General features: G+C 47.0%; 1 protein-coding gene across 18 annotated transcripts in view; it reads right to left on the reverse strand.

Moving 5' to 3' along the window:
* PITPNM2 (phosphatidylinositol transfer protein membrane associated 2) overlaps positions 1-13,780 on the reverse strand; it is a 166,454-nt gene that overhangs the window by 48,826 nt on the left and 103,848 nt on the right. Inside the window, exons 1-2 of one of the 18 annotated variants that reach the window (XM_017544358.2) lie at positions 4,706-4,722; positions 2,861-3,046 (exon numbers count right to left, since the gene is read on the reverse strand). The exons of 14 other annotated variants lie outside the window; for them this stretch is intronic. The gene's annotated coding sequence lies outside the window, so the exon portion shown is untranslated. Of the gene's footprint in view, positions 1-2,860; positions 3,047-4,705; positions 4,726-6,662; positions 6,685-13,780 lie in introns of those variants that run through there. 3 more of the 18 variants (XM_037744237.1, XM_037744239.1, XM_017544364.2) reach the window with 3 other exon arrangements.

Genomic DNA, 13,780 nt, shown 5'->3' on the forward strand with positions numbered 1-13,780 from the left:
CCAGGAGCAATGGCTCACACCTGTAATCCCAACACTTTGGAAGGCCAAGGCAGGCAGATCACTTGAGGTTTGGAGTTCAAGACCAGCCTGACCAACATGGAGAAATCCATCCCTATTAAAAATACAAGAATTAGCCGCAGGTGGTGGAGGGAGCCTGTAGTCTTAACTACTTGGGAGGCTGAGGCAGGAAAATTCACTTGAACCTGGGAGGTGGAGGTTGCAGTGAGCCGAGATTGTGCCATTGCACTCCAGCCTGGGGGAAAAGAGTGTAATTCTGTCTCAAAAAAAAATTTTTTTTTTAAAAACATACTTAGTGCTTGGAAGAGGTGCATACTCAGTTATCTGGAAAATGAAATTGCCTCTTAACCAAAGCCCCAGATGCGTGAGGCTTTGCCATAAATATCATTTGGTCACTTTCAAAGATCACATGCTGTTAACATGAAGCCAAGTGAAGGTTTCCAGGACAGACGATAAAGAAATTTTATATTTATTTATGTTTTAGAGACAAGGTCTCACTCTGCATCCAGGCTAGAGTGCAGTGGTGCAATCCCAGCTCACTGTAGCCTTGATCTCCTGGGCTCAAGCGATCCTTCCATTTCAGCCTCCTGAGTAGCTGGGACCACAGGTGCATGCCACCCACACCTAGCTAAAGGATAGTATTTTAGCAAGACTACTCCAAGGACAGCCTCAGGGAGGATTCACAGCGACCATGGGCAGGACTCCTGCTAAGTGATAAATAAAAGCAAGGGCCTGGCCAGTCAGGTGACTTCCCTGGGGCACAGTTCTCTACTGGGCATTGGCGCATCACCCAGGCGCTAAAGCATTACTGGGTAGTCAACAAGATTGAGAAAAACATATTTACCAGAACTCTCAAGAATACCAGTAGATGAGGTTGAAAGAAGTTCTTAAGACCACTCTAAGGACAGCGGCCAGGGAGGATTCACAGTGAATATGGGCAGGACTCCTGCTAAGTGATAAAAGCAAGGGCCTGGCCAGTCAGGCAACTTCCCTGGGGCCTGGTTCTCAACCTGGCATTGGAGCGTCACCCAGATGCTAAAGCATTACTGGGTAGCTAACAAGATTGAGAAAAACATTTTTATTAGCACTCTCAGGAATACCAGTAGATAGGGTTGAAAGAAGTTCTTAAGCCACTTAGGGAGAGAGGAAAGGTCTGATAAAGGTGCTCTGTCCCTTGTGTTAGCCTAAAATGGTGGCCCCTGATTGTTTAATTCACGGCAGGTAGGAACGTCAGTCCAAAGCCCATTCAAATTCTTACATCCATCCTGGCATTATAGGAGGCCAAGGCAGCAGGACTGCTTGAGGCCAAGAGTTCAAGATCAGCCTTTGAAACACAGCAAGACCCCCCCCCTTTATTAAAAAAGAACCCAATTCTCACATCCAGTTGCTTTAAATACAGCCCCAATGAAGCTCTTTTTAGCCAGTTAGAGCCTAGATACTTTATACACCCCAGAAACTGCACCCAACATCTGCTGGCTGTAGATAAAATAACCCTGGATCCCAGACCCCGACTACCCCTTAGAGGTCTCTGACCCAGACTCCCCATGGTGCTGCTGAGCAACATCACCTAGACACAGAAACCCCCTTATCTCCCCTCTCCCTGGGACATTTCCTTGTCCTGTTCCCCTTCTGGGGGTAGCCCCAAGGCCCTACTATATCCAGAAGGACTCATGCTAGGAGGGGCTTCCCCTCTCCTGCAACCTGTCCACTAGCCTGTCTGATCCCTGATCAACCCCAAAAATCCCCAGAGACTGTGCTCAAGTGCAAAGAGGCCATTGCTGATCTTCTTCAAGGTCAATGGATCTAGCTAACAGCCCATGGGGCCTACAGGTTTGGGGCCTGAGGCTTTGTGGAGTTCTTCCCCATGCTCCCAGACTCAGCTCCACCTGCCTAGGCCCACAGGTCTAAGCTCAAACCTGGCTGGAAGCTGAGGCCACAAGAGAGAGAAGCGATGGCTCTGCAGTCCCCAGGCTGCACCTTATTCTGTGAGTTATGAAACAAGAGCTGGTTTGGCCAAAGCAGCGAGAGACCCAAGTCTGATACCTGGATGGACTTCCAACTGGCTGGGAAGGTAGCACAGGCACCTGATTTGTGAAGCTTACATACAAAAAAGACAGAGAGCCTTATGCTTGAGAGAAGTTAGAGGAAATTAGGTTTGGAGACAGGAAGGGAAAACTAAAGTTCAATGGGTTTTTTTTCTGAAGCTTCTTCACATGGTTCTTCATTGAAGACCCAGAATTGCCCAACCAGTAAGGCACAGCAGGTGCTTGGTGTCAAGCAACACACCTGTGTGACATGCAGCATCTACCCAGACTCTGTGGGGCCTCATATGGGCTCCTTTACTGTGGGGCAAATGCAGTGACCCAGAGTGGGCAAGTCTCATTTAGTCATCTAAATAACAACATGGTCAGACACAGACTCTAAATGTTCTTCAGAAACCTTCAGAGTCTAAGCACTCTGCCCTTTCAGAGTCTCAACCCCCCCAGGGTACATGACCTGCCCTGCTCACCCCATGCAAATCAGTCCTTTCTCAGTCCTCCTGGATTCCAGGCCCACTATGGACTAGGGAGGCAGGAGCTCCTGGGCCGGATTCATCATGTTCCTTAAACATCTCCATCTCCTCAAATAACAACCAAGGGTGAAATCTCACAGCCTGAGCCAGCACCCAGACACTGGCTTGGGTCTCTGATTTCGGACACTCTGTGAGCATGTGTCTGGTATAGATATCCAATGATGTTCCCCAGAAACAACCTGCCAGGTGAGCTGTAATTGCACAGGTGGTATTCACAGCTCCACGTGCAGGCAGAGGGACAGAGACAGAGAAGGAACACACACCACCCACCTGGAGGGGCCAGAGGCCCCTTGGAGGCTCCTGGCACCTGGGTGGAGCTGGGCAAAGCTTAGGACCGTGCAGGGGCAGCAGCCACATGGTGGAAGAGCATCAGACAGTGCAAGTGCTCAGGATGCAATTCCATCAAGGCTGGCTTAGAGAAAAGCAACCATGTTTCTGCCAGCAGGAATGAAAAAGCTGTAGAGGTAAGGAGGTAGGTAAATACATGGATAGGAAGAAGAAAAGAATAAATAAATGGTTCTGTATCTTACAGTTAAATGCATGAATGACTGATAGGAGAGAGGACTCAGAACTCTAAGAGTGACACTGAACGTGACGGGATGTCACAGTTTGAAGCTCACTCTGGGATCTGACTGCAAAGCTTTACAATGCCTTTACCAGCTGTGTGACCTCCTAGAAAAGCCTCTGTACCTGCTGAGCCTTGGTCTCTCCAGATATAAAGTGGAGAAAATACTATCTGGAGTTACCATGAGTGTCATGAAAATGAAGTAAGTCGCTCAGTCCAGAGGGGTCTCAGGAAAGGCTTCATGGAAGGTGGAGCCGGGTTCTCTGAGATCTTGGGATTCTGCTTGGCAGAGCTGGGGGCAGGTGTGAGAAGGACTCAATCCAGTAAGAAGGAACAGCATGAGCAGAGACCCCAGGGCAGGAACATAGAGCTCCATCGAGCGGCCTCCCATCATGCACCCATGGCATGGTTGGGCTGCATCCTGAGGAGACGAGGTGGGGCTCTCTGAATCATGAGTTTAGGGGCTTAGACATCCTTAAAGTCCTCTAAAAATAATTACCTGGCCAGGTATGGTGGCTCACACCTATAATCCCAGCACTTTGGGAAACCAAGGCAGAAGGACTGCTGAGCCCAGGAGTTCAAGACCAGCCTGGGCAATATAGTAAGATCCTGTCTCTTTAAAAAACTCATACAGTTAAAAAAAATTAGTCAGGCATGGTGGCACACACCTGTAATCCAGACACTTGGGAGGCTGAGGTGGGAGGATGGTTTCAGCACAGGAGGTCAAGGCTGCAGTGAGCCATGTTTGTACCACTGCACTCCAGCCTGAATGGCAGAAGACCCTGTCTCAAAAATAAATAAATAAAATATTTAAAAAAAAAGAAAAATAATCTGATGTTGAAATCCAACCAACTAAAAAGATAAGTCAAAATGAGGTCATAAATGGAGAAATCCTGATGAACACAGCATTGATATTTTTGAAATAATGGCAATCATGTGATTGAATTGAATATCAAAACCTCAACACTGCACACAAAAACACAACTAAGACAAATTTGGAGTGGAAGAACAAAGGTAGAAATATAGTTTCCTCAACTTCCATAGCATAGCAGTTAGTTCATTAAGTAGGCAGAAAAATTAATGAGGGATGAACAGGCAGAGAATGGAGGATTTTTAGGGCAGTAAAACTATTCTGTGGGATACTACAATGGCAGATGCACGTCATCATACATTTGTCCAAACCCATAGAAGGTACAACATCAAGGGTGAGCCCTTGTGTAATCTATGGACTCCAGGTGATGCCATGTCACTGCAGGCTCATTCACTGTTAACAAATAGGGCACACTGGTGTGGGATGCTGAGAGTGGGGGAAGGGGTATATGGGAACTCCGTACTTGCCACTCAATTTTGCTGTGAATCTAAAATGGCTCTTAAAAAAATTAAGTTTAGGTGGCTCATGCCTTAATCCTAGCACTTTGGGAGGCCAATGTAGACAGATCACTTGAAGCCAGGAGTTTGAAACCAGCCTGGGCAACATGGCAAAACCCTGTCTCTACAGAAAATACAAGTTGGCCAGGCATGGTGGAGCACCTGTAGTCCCAGCTGCTCACGAGGCTGAGATGGGAGGATCACCCGAGCCTGGGAGGTAGAGGTTACAGTGAGCCAAGACCGTGCCACTGCACTCCAGCCTGGGCGACAGAGGGAGACCCTCTCTCAAAAAATAAATAATTAAAGTTTATTTAAAAAATTAATGACTTTAACCTTTTAAAAGTTTTTCTCTCAGAAAATAGATTAGAGGTCACCAGGGGCTGGGGTTGGAGGAAATGGGGGTACTTGTTTAATAGTTACAGAGTTTCTATTTGGATGATAAAAAAAGCTTTGGAAGTGGCAATGGTGATAGTTGCTGAACATTATGAATATGCTTACTGTGATGAAATTATACACTTAAAAAACTGTTAAAATGGCAAAGTTTATGTTATATATACATATATTTACCACAATTTAAAAACATCAATAATATTATATACCAAAACCATTGAATTGTATACTTTAAATGGGTATATGTATGGTATATCATTATACCTCAATTGAGCTATTTTCAAAAGTTTTTCTCTTATGTTCTTTAACCTTTTAGGACCATTATCACTTACAATAAAGAATTCTTTTTCCTCAGTTTAGCAACTCACATTTCACTTAAGATAGATGAAAATCGATACATTTGTCTGATTAAATTCAAATAACATTTAATTTTTATTTTTAAAATGCATGTAGAACATGATACTTTTTTAAAAAGAAGTTATTACTACTCTGTATATGTCTGTTTGGATGAAGAGTGTGGAATACATGTTCACTGAATGCTGCAGAGGGTTCCATCCGATGGATGGAATTTGTAGACAACTTTTACCTGCACTTTATTACCCGATGTTTCAGAAGGCAGCAGCTGCAGCATTTGAGTGGTGTGTGTGTAAATAGACAGAGAAGGCCTGGTAGTATTGTGATTAAAATAAATAAAATAAAATAATCACCTAGACCTTTTGCCATCTCCCAGCTGTGACTGTGGGCAAATTGCTTAATCTCTTTGATCTTTTGTTTTGTCTTCTAGGGGTGAGAACCGCCCCTGCCTGGCTGGGGTAACTGTGGATTAAATGAGATGATGCACATGAAGTGCTCAGCCCTGTTCCAACCAGCGTTCAACTAGTGGGAGTGAGCAACAAGGTGGCACTGCTGTGCCCAGCAGGGTCTAGAAGGCAGGTCCCTGAGACACAGGGCCTGTGGGCTTCCTGGTGGGGCTGCTTACCCCCAGGTACAGACAGTAAACTCAAGCCTAAAGGAGGAGCAGCTCTGCTATGGTGCTGACTGGCCTTACAGCCAGACATGGACCTGAGGGTCCTCCTCGATTTCTCCCTGGTTGTGCCTGAGGCCAAGGAGCACGGCAGACCCTCCCCCATCAGAGCAGTGTGACTTGTGTGTCTGCCTACCCCTGGAGCCCCCTTGGCTGGAAGCTGAACCCTCAACTCAGTCTACCCAGTCTGGCTGCCTGGGCGCATGCAAGACAAATACACATTTAATCTCGTCTTTACTGGAGTAGATGGGTTAGACAGAATTATGTTTTACTGCTGCCTACAGGGCATCTTTTGGGGCCTGGCACAGCCAGAGGAAAAAAGATACATATAGGTCTCCAGAGGCCCTTCAGGGAGGGAGGCCAGGCAAGGGGTCTGGGTGGCAGCATACACGCACAGCCCTCATGGCTCTGCTCCAGGGATGACGGGGACCATTCCCTTGGCCTCAAATGTGGCACCTGGGCCCTGGCCCTTAGAAAAGTCTTTAGGACTGGAATTCACAACCCTAAGAAGAACCCCCAGCCCCATGTTCACTGATGTCTTTGAGGAAACACCTGACCAGACCATGTCAGAATGGGGCCACTCAGAGACGCTATGGAGCAAGGAGAGTCCAGCCGTGGGCAAGGTGAGAGGTACAGGCTGTATCCAGGCCAGGGTTCCAGGCACAGGCAGATGATCAAGAAGAGCTGTGAGGGATGTCACCCAAGGAATCAAGGGTATAGTTTACCAACAAGACACAGAGCACCAGTTAGGCCTCCTGGGCTGGAGCCCAAAGATCTTCCCGAACCTCCCAGGCATTAGAGGAGAAAAGTGACACAGAAAGAGCTTCAGGTTCATGGGGCAGGGGTGGCCAGGCTGGAGGCACGTGATGAAGACTTAAAGTGGATTACTGGGGTCTGGCCCAGGATGGAGAGGTGGGGGCAGACCAAGCAGGGAGGTGGACAGCTCCTTTAAGTGGAGGCCACGAGACACCGTGACTGGGAGGGGAAGCACGAGAATTGAGTTTACAGAAGTTAATCTGTTTTTCCATGATTAGCAGGGGTCTGACGTCACAGATGGAATTTAGGAGTGAGGCTGTGCGAAGTCAAGGGGGGATGGAATCCGTCCAAATGCAGTTCAGCTGCCTTCTTCCTATTAAGTCTGGAAACTACTGCAAGCCAGGCCAGTGGGAACCTTGGCTTTTGCAGCAGTGGGAAGCAAGGGAGCCGCCGGCAGGTCTGGGGGCCTGAGACTCAGCACTGTGGGTGTCCATAACCTCCTTCCTTCTGCCTCCCTTGGGTTCCTCTGCCTCTTGCTTTAAGAGAGCTTCCTTCTTCTGCTCTCTGCTTCCCAAACCTACTTAGTCCCCAGTCAGGAGCTGAAGCAGGCAATAGTAAAAGCACTTCCTCTCCAGATGCAACCAAAGCTTGGATGAATGGGAGGCGGCAGAGGGATAAGGGGCTATTCTTTGTGTCCAGAGACCAGCCCCTAGGCCTGGGCTGGGGTTGCAGGAGTGTGCTGCTCTGAAGGTGCGCGTTATGAGTTTAGCACTGATCAGCTGCCTCTCTGTGTCCTGGAGCTGAAACCAGGAGAGGTCATGTACCCACAGAATCGTCCAATCCCTCCCCCAGAGTAGTTCCACCTTTATGTGTTAAACACTGGGCTTCCAGCAGATTTCTTTTGAAGAAAGGATTTCTGGGCTAAGAAACAAGCAGAGGACCCTGCTGCAGGCCAACCCTCCCTTTACAAATGAGGAGGCTGAGGCTCAGGAAGCAGGCAGAAAGCTGGGTTTCTGGGAACCAAGACCCTGACTCCCAGCTTCTTCCTCCACCCAGCTGTACAAGCGGAGGTGGGGCAAGGACCAAGGATACTTTGAGCAGGAGGACACAGCCCCTACCCCCATCCACTGAAGTGTCCTTGACCCCTTTAAGCAGGACACAACTCCTTCCTCTAATGCTGGCCTGAGCAGTGAAGAGGCGGTCCCAGAGAGCCTCAAAGCCCTGGGCACTGCTGCAGTTACCCCAAATCCCACAGGAAGTCATAAATCTCACCATTGTATGTTTGGAGTGCCAACCTGGGGCAATTGCCAAGCCACTGCAGGAGTTGGTCACCAGACCCCACAGCACAGCGGCCACCTGGGGGCACCGTGGTGTGTGCAGTGCTCTGCAGCTCCAAGACCAGGAGCAAGATGTTAAAATTGTGAGACATCTCTATGTAATGCCTCAACCCAAACAACAGCCCCAGGGAATCAATGGTGCATCCTGCTCAAGGACTGCGGCAAGGCAAGACAGCCCTGTTTTCATGACTCCTACACTCCCTGGCTGTGGCTGTCAGCATAGCAACCTTGGTTGGGTGGAAAAAGGCAAAGATGTGCATGTGAGGAAATAAACCTGAAACTCAGAGCCTCCAAGATGATAAGCATGGCATGGAGGAGAATTATATGAAACTCATCTCCTACCTCAGTCCTCTGGGGACCCCGCTGGTCACAGAGCTACCACCACCACCATACTGGCCTCTGGGGTTGGTGCTCCGCTAATTTAACACTGAGTATGGCTGAAATAAGGCTGGGCCCTTAACCAAAATGCTATGAGAGGCTCAGATGTGACAACAGAAACACACCCAGAGGGGACTTTGGCCCCAGCAGTTAGGGTCTAAGCTGTGGCTACATAATTGTAGGCTGGGGTTTGCTGAGGGGCCTTCCTTTCTCACTTCTGGTCATCTCCCCGTGGCCACCACCATTTCAGCAGTAGCACCCAGATCATCCTCCTACATAAGAAGTGCCAGGACCTTTCAGGAGCTCGTTGGCCTTAGAAATGACCAGTCCTGGCCAGGCATGGTGGCTCACGCCTGTAGTCCCAGCACTTTGGGAGGCCGAGGCAGGCAGATCACAAGGTCAAGAGTTCGAGACCAGCCTGGCCAACATGGTGAAGTCCTGCCTCTACTAAAAAAAAAAAAAAAAAAAAATTAGGTGGGGGGGGTGGCAGGCGCCTGTAGTCCCAGCTACTTGGGAGGCTGAGGCAGGAGAATCGCTTAAACCCAGGAGGCAAAGGTTGTAGTGAGCTGAAATCGCGCCACTGCACTCCAGCCTGGGTGACAGAAAAAAAAAAAAACATTAAAAAGTCGTCAAGGGGTACACTTGAGATTTGTGCATTTTACTCTATGTAAGTTATGCCTCAATAAAAAAACAAAAATAAAAATAAAAATTTTAAATGCTGTTTTCACTGCTTGGCTAAGCCAGCAGTGTGGGAAAAAGCTTTATTTCCAAAAGTGAAATCATGTTAAAGCCATCATTTAAAGCCATATCTGGGTTCTCTCCTATAAAACCTAAAAAAAAAAAAAAAAAAAAAAAAAAAAGAAAGAAAGAAATTACCAGTCCTTTAGAGGTGAAAGCTCCCAGCTTCTGGGGCATGCAGAGGGAAGGCCCCCTGAGATGCTTAGAAGCTGGGAGCCCGCTGGCAGAGAGCTGGCTGTGCTGCAGGCCCTGTCCCAAAGCAAAACTCAGCTCGACCAATTCTCCAGGGAAATCAGAGCTTTCTGGAACTATTCAAGATACCAGAGTTGATAAGAGGCACTGCTGAGATTTTCACCCGGGTTACTCCCGAACTGGTGATGTGATAACAGAGAAGATATATAATGAGAATACAAAGGCCCCTGAGTGCTTACTCCTCTGGGCCAGCCTTCAAATCTCCGACAGGACACCCCAAGAGGGCCCAGCTCCTGCAATCCTACTTCACTGATCCAGTTCCATCCCTATTTCCCACTCCTAATTTTATACCTTCTCTCTATCTTGAGTCTTCTTTACTCCTTTATTTTCAATTTTTTTAGAGATGGAGTCTCACGTTTTGCCCAGGCTGACAGAGCACAGTGGCACAATCCTAACTCACTGCAGCCTCCAACTCTTGGGCTCAAGCGATCCTCCTGCCTCAGCATCCTAAGTATCTTGGATCACAGGCATGTGTACCATGCCGGCTCCAGTCTTCATTTCCTCAAATTCCCATCATCAAATGGACCAATCCACTGCACCAGTTCACTAGCTGCTGTTGCAATGCATGGACATCTCTGCTCCCATGAAGGCCAATTCTCTGTCACTGGGGCCCAATGACAATCTCTCTTGTCATTCAGGGATCTTCTCCCAAAATGCTCTCCTCTCTTGTCTCCCTACTGGACCTCTCCACTCACCATCAGCATTCAAACATACAAGTTACAGCTCCCATATCTGCCAAAACAAAACAAAACAAGACCCCACAGTCCCCCTCAACTCTACCTCCTTGGCACCATCCCATTTCTCTGATTCTCCTTATAGCAAATCCTCCTGAAGCTTAGCTGTACTTGGTGTTTCCACTGTCTCACCTCCGATCTCTTTCCAACCCACTTTGACTGCCCCCATTCCACTGAAACCATATTGGTCAAGTTCACAAATGACCTCCATGTTGCTAAGTCGGCAGACAATTCTCATCAAATTCAATCTTTCCTTAATTCTTGTGTTTAACACAAATAGATTGAATGTTGGCTGCAGATGCCTCCCCATGGCTTGTGGGCAGGTAGGCACAGCCCTGGAATAGAGTTTTTCCCTGGACAAGGTTCTCCTTTTTATTCAGCCAACACACCTCCTACCTCAGTCCTCTGGGGAGCCCACCGTGTGCAAGATTCCAGCACTGAGGCTCTCAGCCAACTTAATCAGGTGCCTATTAGTTATCAGCTGCAAATTATGAATTTTTGTTGTTCCAAAACAACAGCTGGTATTGTGCAGCTGGCAAGGAGCGCCGTGGGGTGGACCTCAAGTCCAGAGGGGCAAAAATGCCATGCTGGAGTCTCAGGAGCCAGTGTACCTAGTCCTGCCTCCTTAAGCCCACCCTACTCATGGTACCAAAGGCATACCAGCTCACCACTCTGAGCCCCCACAGCTCCTTCTGTAATAGCTATGGCTGAGCAGGCTGCAGACCCAGCCATTCCTGAGTGTTGGAGTGAGAGCATCACAGCCCTTTAGTTCAGAGAAATTTCCCACAGCAACTCCCTATGCTGCCTAAAACAGGGTTTCCCAAACTTGTCACGTTAAACAGTCAACTGAGTGCTCCTTAAAGACACAGAGGCTGGGGCAGCTGAACAGTCATAGACTTAGTCCCCGCCTCGACTCCAGCCCATCCCTCATGCATCCTATGAGGAGGGTGTAGGAGAAAATACACAGTCTGCCCAGTCCTGCCTTTCCTGAAGGCATTCCCATTGTGAATGGTCCCCTCCTATAAATGGTGCCAGGGTCTCATCAGACCCCACAGCCCAACAGCCCCTGCCTTCTGGTGGGCACATATGGAAAACCAGACTCTTCTGCTTGGTCCTTGGTTTATAAATCCTGCCCATGATTTTACATACTTGGGTCCTATTAATACATTGTTTGTGACTTAATCCTCACAACTCCCTTGAGTTAAATGTATTGCCCCCACTTATTTAAGTATTTTATTGATATATAATTCACATGTCATGTAATTCACTCTTTAAAGGGTTTTTTTTGTTTTGTTTTGTTTTTGTTTGTTTTTTTTTGAGACGGAGTTTCGCTCTTGTTACCCAGGCTGGAGTGCAATGGCGCAATCTCGGCTCACCGCAACCTCCGCCTCCTGGGTTCAGGCAATTCTCCTGCCTCAGCCTCCTGAGTAGCTGGGACTACAGACACGCGCCACCATGCCCAGCTAATTTTTTGTATTTTTAGTAGAGACGGGGTTTCACCATGTTGACCAGGATGGTCTCGATCTCTTGACCTCGTGATCCACCCGCCTCGGCCTCCCAAAGTGCTGGGATTACAGGCTTGAGCCACCACGCCCGGCCGTAAAGGGGTTTTTAACATACTCACAGAGTTGTGCAACCATCACCCCTGTCTAATTCCAGAACATTTTCCTCACCCAAAGAGAAACCCTGTACTCATTAAGCAGTCACTTCCCATTACCCCAGCCCCTGACACCCACTAAGCTGCTTTTTGTTTGGATGGATTTGCCTATTCTGGACATTTCCTATTGGTGAAGTCACATAATATGTGCCTTCTGTGTCTGGGCTTTTTCACTCAGCATCATGTCTTCGAGGTTCATGTTGTAGCACTGCGAGAACTTCATTGCTTTTTATGACTGAATAATATTGTACTGCAAGGCTATTAGCCCCATTTTTATAACAGAGGAGACCTAGGGCTTTGTGTCATTAAGGTACCTCATCCCATTACTTAGTAAGGGGTGGAGTCAGGTGTATCTACTATGCAGCCAGGATAGTAAATAGCTTAAGAATTGAACCATCATCTTCTATACTTAATTTATATACATACGCACCCCTAGCATTGATAATATCATTTTATGGCTTAAGAATGCTTTTAGCTTTTTCACTCTTGCTTTTTCAGAATGAACTGCCAAGGTGAAAAAGGCAATGATGTCCCCATTTTAGGAAGAAATGAAAGCCCCCAAAATTTAAGTGGTGTATTCCAGGCTAGAGCTATGTATTAATGCATGAATGGTGGCTGCACCTGACTCTGGATACAATACAAGCTAACAGAGTTGCTTTAATGCTTTTTAATAAAGATGCATGATTTAGATAAATAATTTTTGTTTTTCTCTTTCAGAATATTTCATAGTAAGTACAAACCTTCTGGCTGAGGGAAAGTCTCACTTAAACTTTATCAGAGAGTGGTTGCTTGTTTTTATTCTAATGTTCTTAAATGATGTAGGAAATAAAAGTTGGTATCTCTTTCAAAATATAGGCTTCTCAGTTCCAGGCCAAAACAGCTGAGTTGCCAAGGGAGAGACCTTGGAATAAGAATATTTAACAAGTCCTGTAGGTGGCTTGGATCAACAGAAACATGTGCCTAGAAGCCAAAGCTCCACAGTCTGGCAAATAAAGTCTTTAATATTCTCATCTCAACACCAACCCCCTCTTTCAGTAAGAATTCTAGTCACTCTGAACTCTATGCACCTAACAAATGTTCATTAAGCACCTCCTAGGGGCCAGGTTCTATGATGGATGCTTAGGATAGAGAGGACCAAGACAGAGTCCTCAGGGAGCCTCTAGGCTCCAAGGGAGACAGACGTTACATGAGTCATCAAAACCTAATGAGAAAAAAAATGGTGGAGGAACCCGATGGGAAATATTATTCAGTCTTAAAAAGAGACAGACATCATATGACTCATCAAAACCTAATGAGAAAAAAAAGGGTGGGGGGAACCTGATGGGAAATATTATTCAGCCTTAAAAAGGACGGACATTCTGACACATGCTACAACATGGATGAACTTTGAAGACATTAAGCAAAGGGAAATAAGCCAGACACAAAAGGACAAATATTGCATGATTCGACTTACAGGAAGTCCCTAGAGTAGTCAAATTCATAGAGACAGAAAATAGAATGGTGGGTTCCAGGGACTTGGGGAAAGGATAATGGGTAGTTAGTGTTTAATGAGGATAGAGTTTTAGTTTGGGAAGATGAAAAAGTCCTGGAGATGGATGGTGGTTATGATTGTGTAACACTGTGAATGTCCTTAATGTCACAGAACTGTATGCTTAAAAATGGTCAACATGGGGCCAGGCACAGTGGCTCATGCATATAATCCCAGTATTTTGGGAGGCTGAGATAGGAGGCTCGCTGGAGACCAGGAGTTTGAGACCAGCCTGGGAAAAATAGTGAGACTCCATTTCTACAAAAAAATAATAAAATTAGCCCAGCATGGTGGCATGCACCTGTTGTTCCAGCTACTCAGGAGGCTGAAGCTGAAGGATCACCTGAGTCCAGGAGTTTGAGGCTACACTGAGCTATGATTGTGCCAAGGTACTCCACCTTGGGCGACAGCACAAGACCCTGTCTCTAAAAGTACAAACAAACAAAAAATTCCTATATTTTTC

Source organism: Cebus imitator, unplaced genomic scaffold (genome assembly GCF_001604975.1).
Source record: "Cebus imitator isolate Cc_AM_T3 unplaced genomic scaffold, Cebus_imitator-1.0 Scaffold169, whole genome shotgun sequence".
Lineage (NCBI taxonomy): Eukaryota > Metazoa > Chordata > Mammalia > Primates > Cebidae > Cebus > Cebus imitator.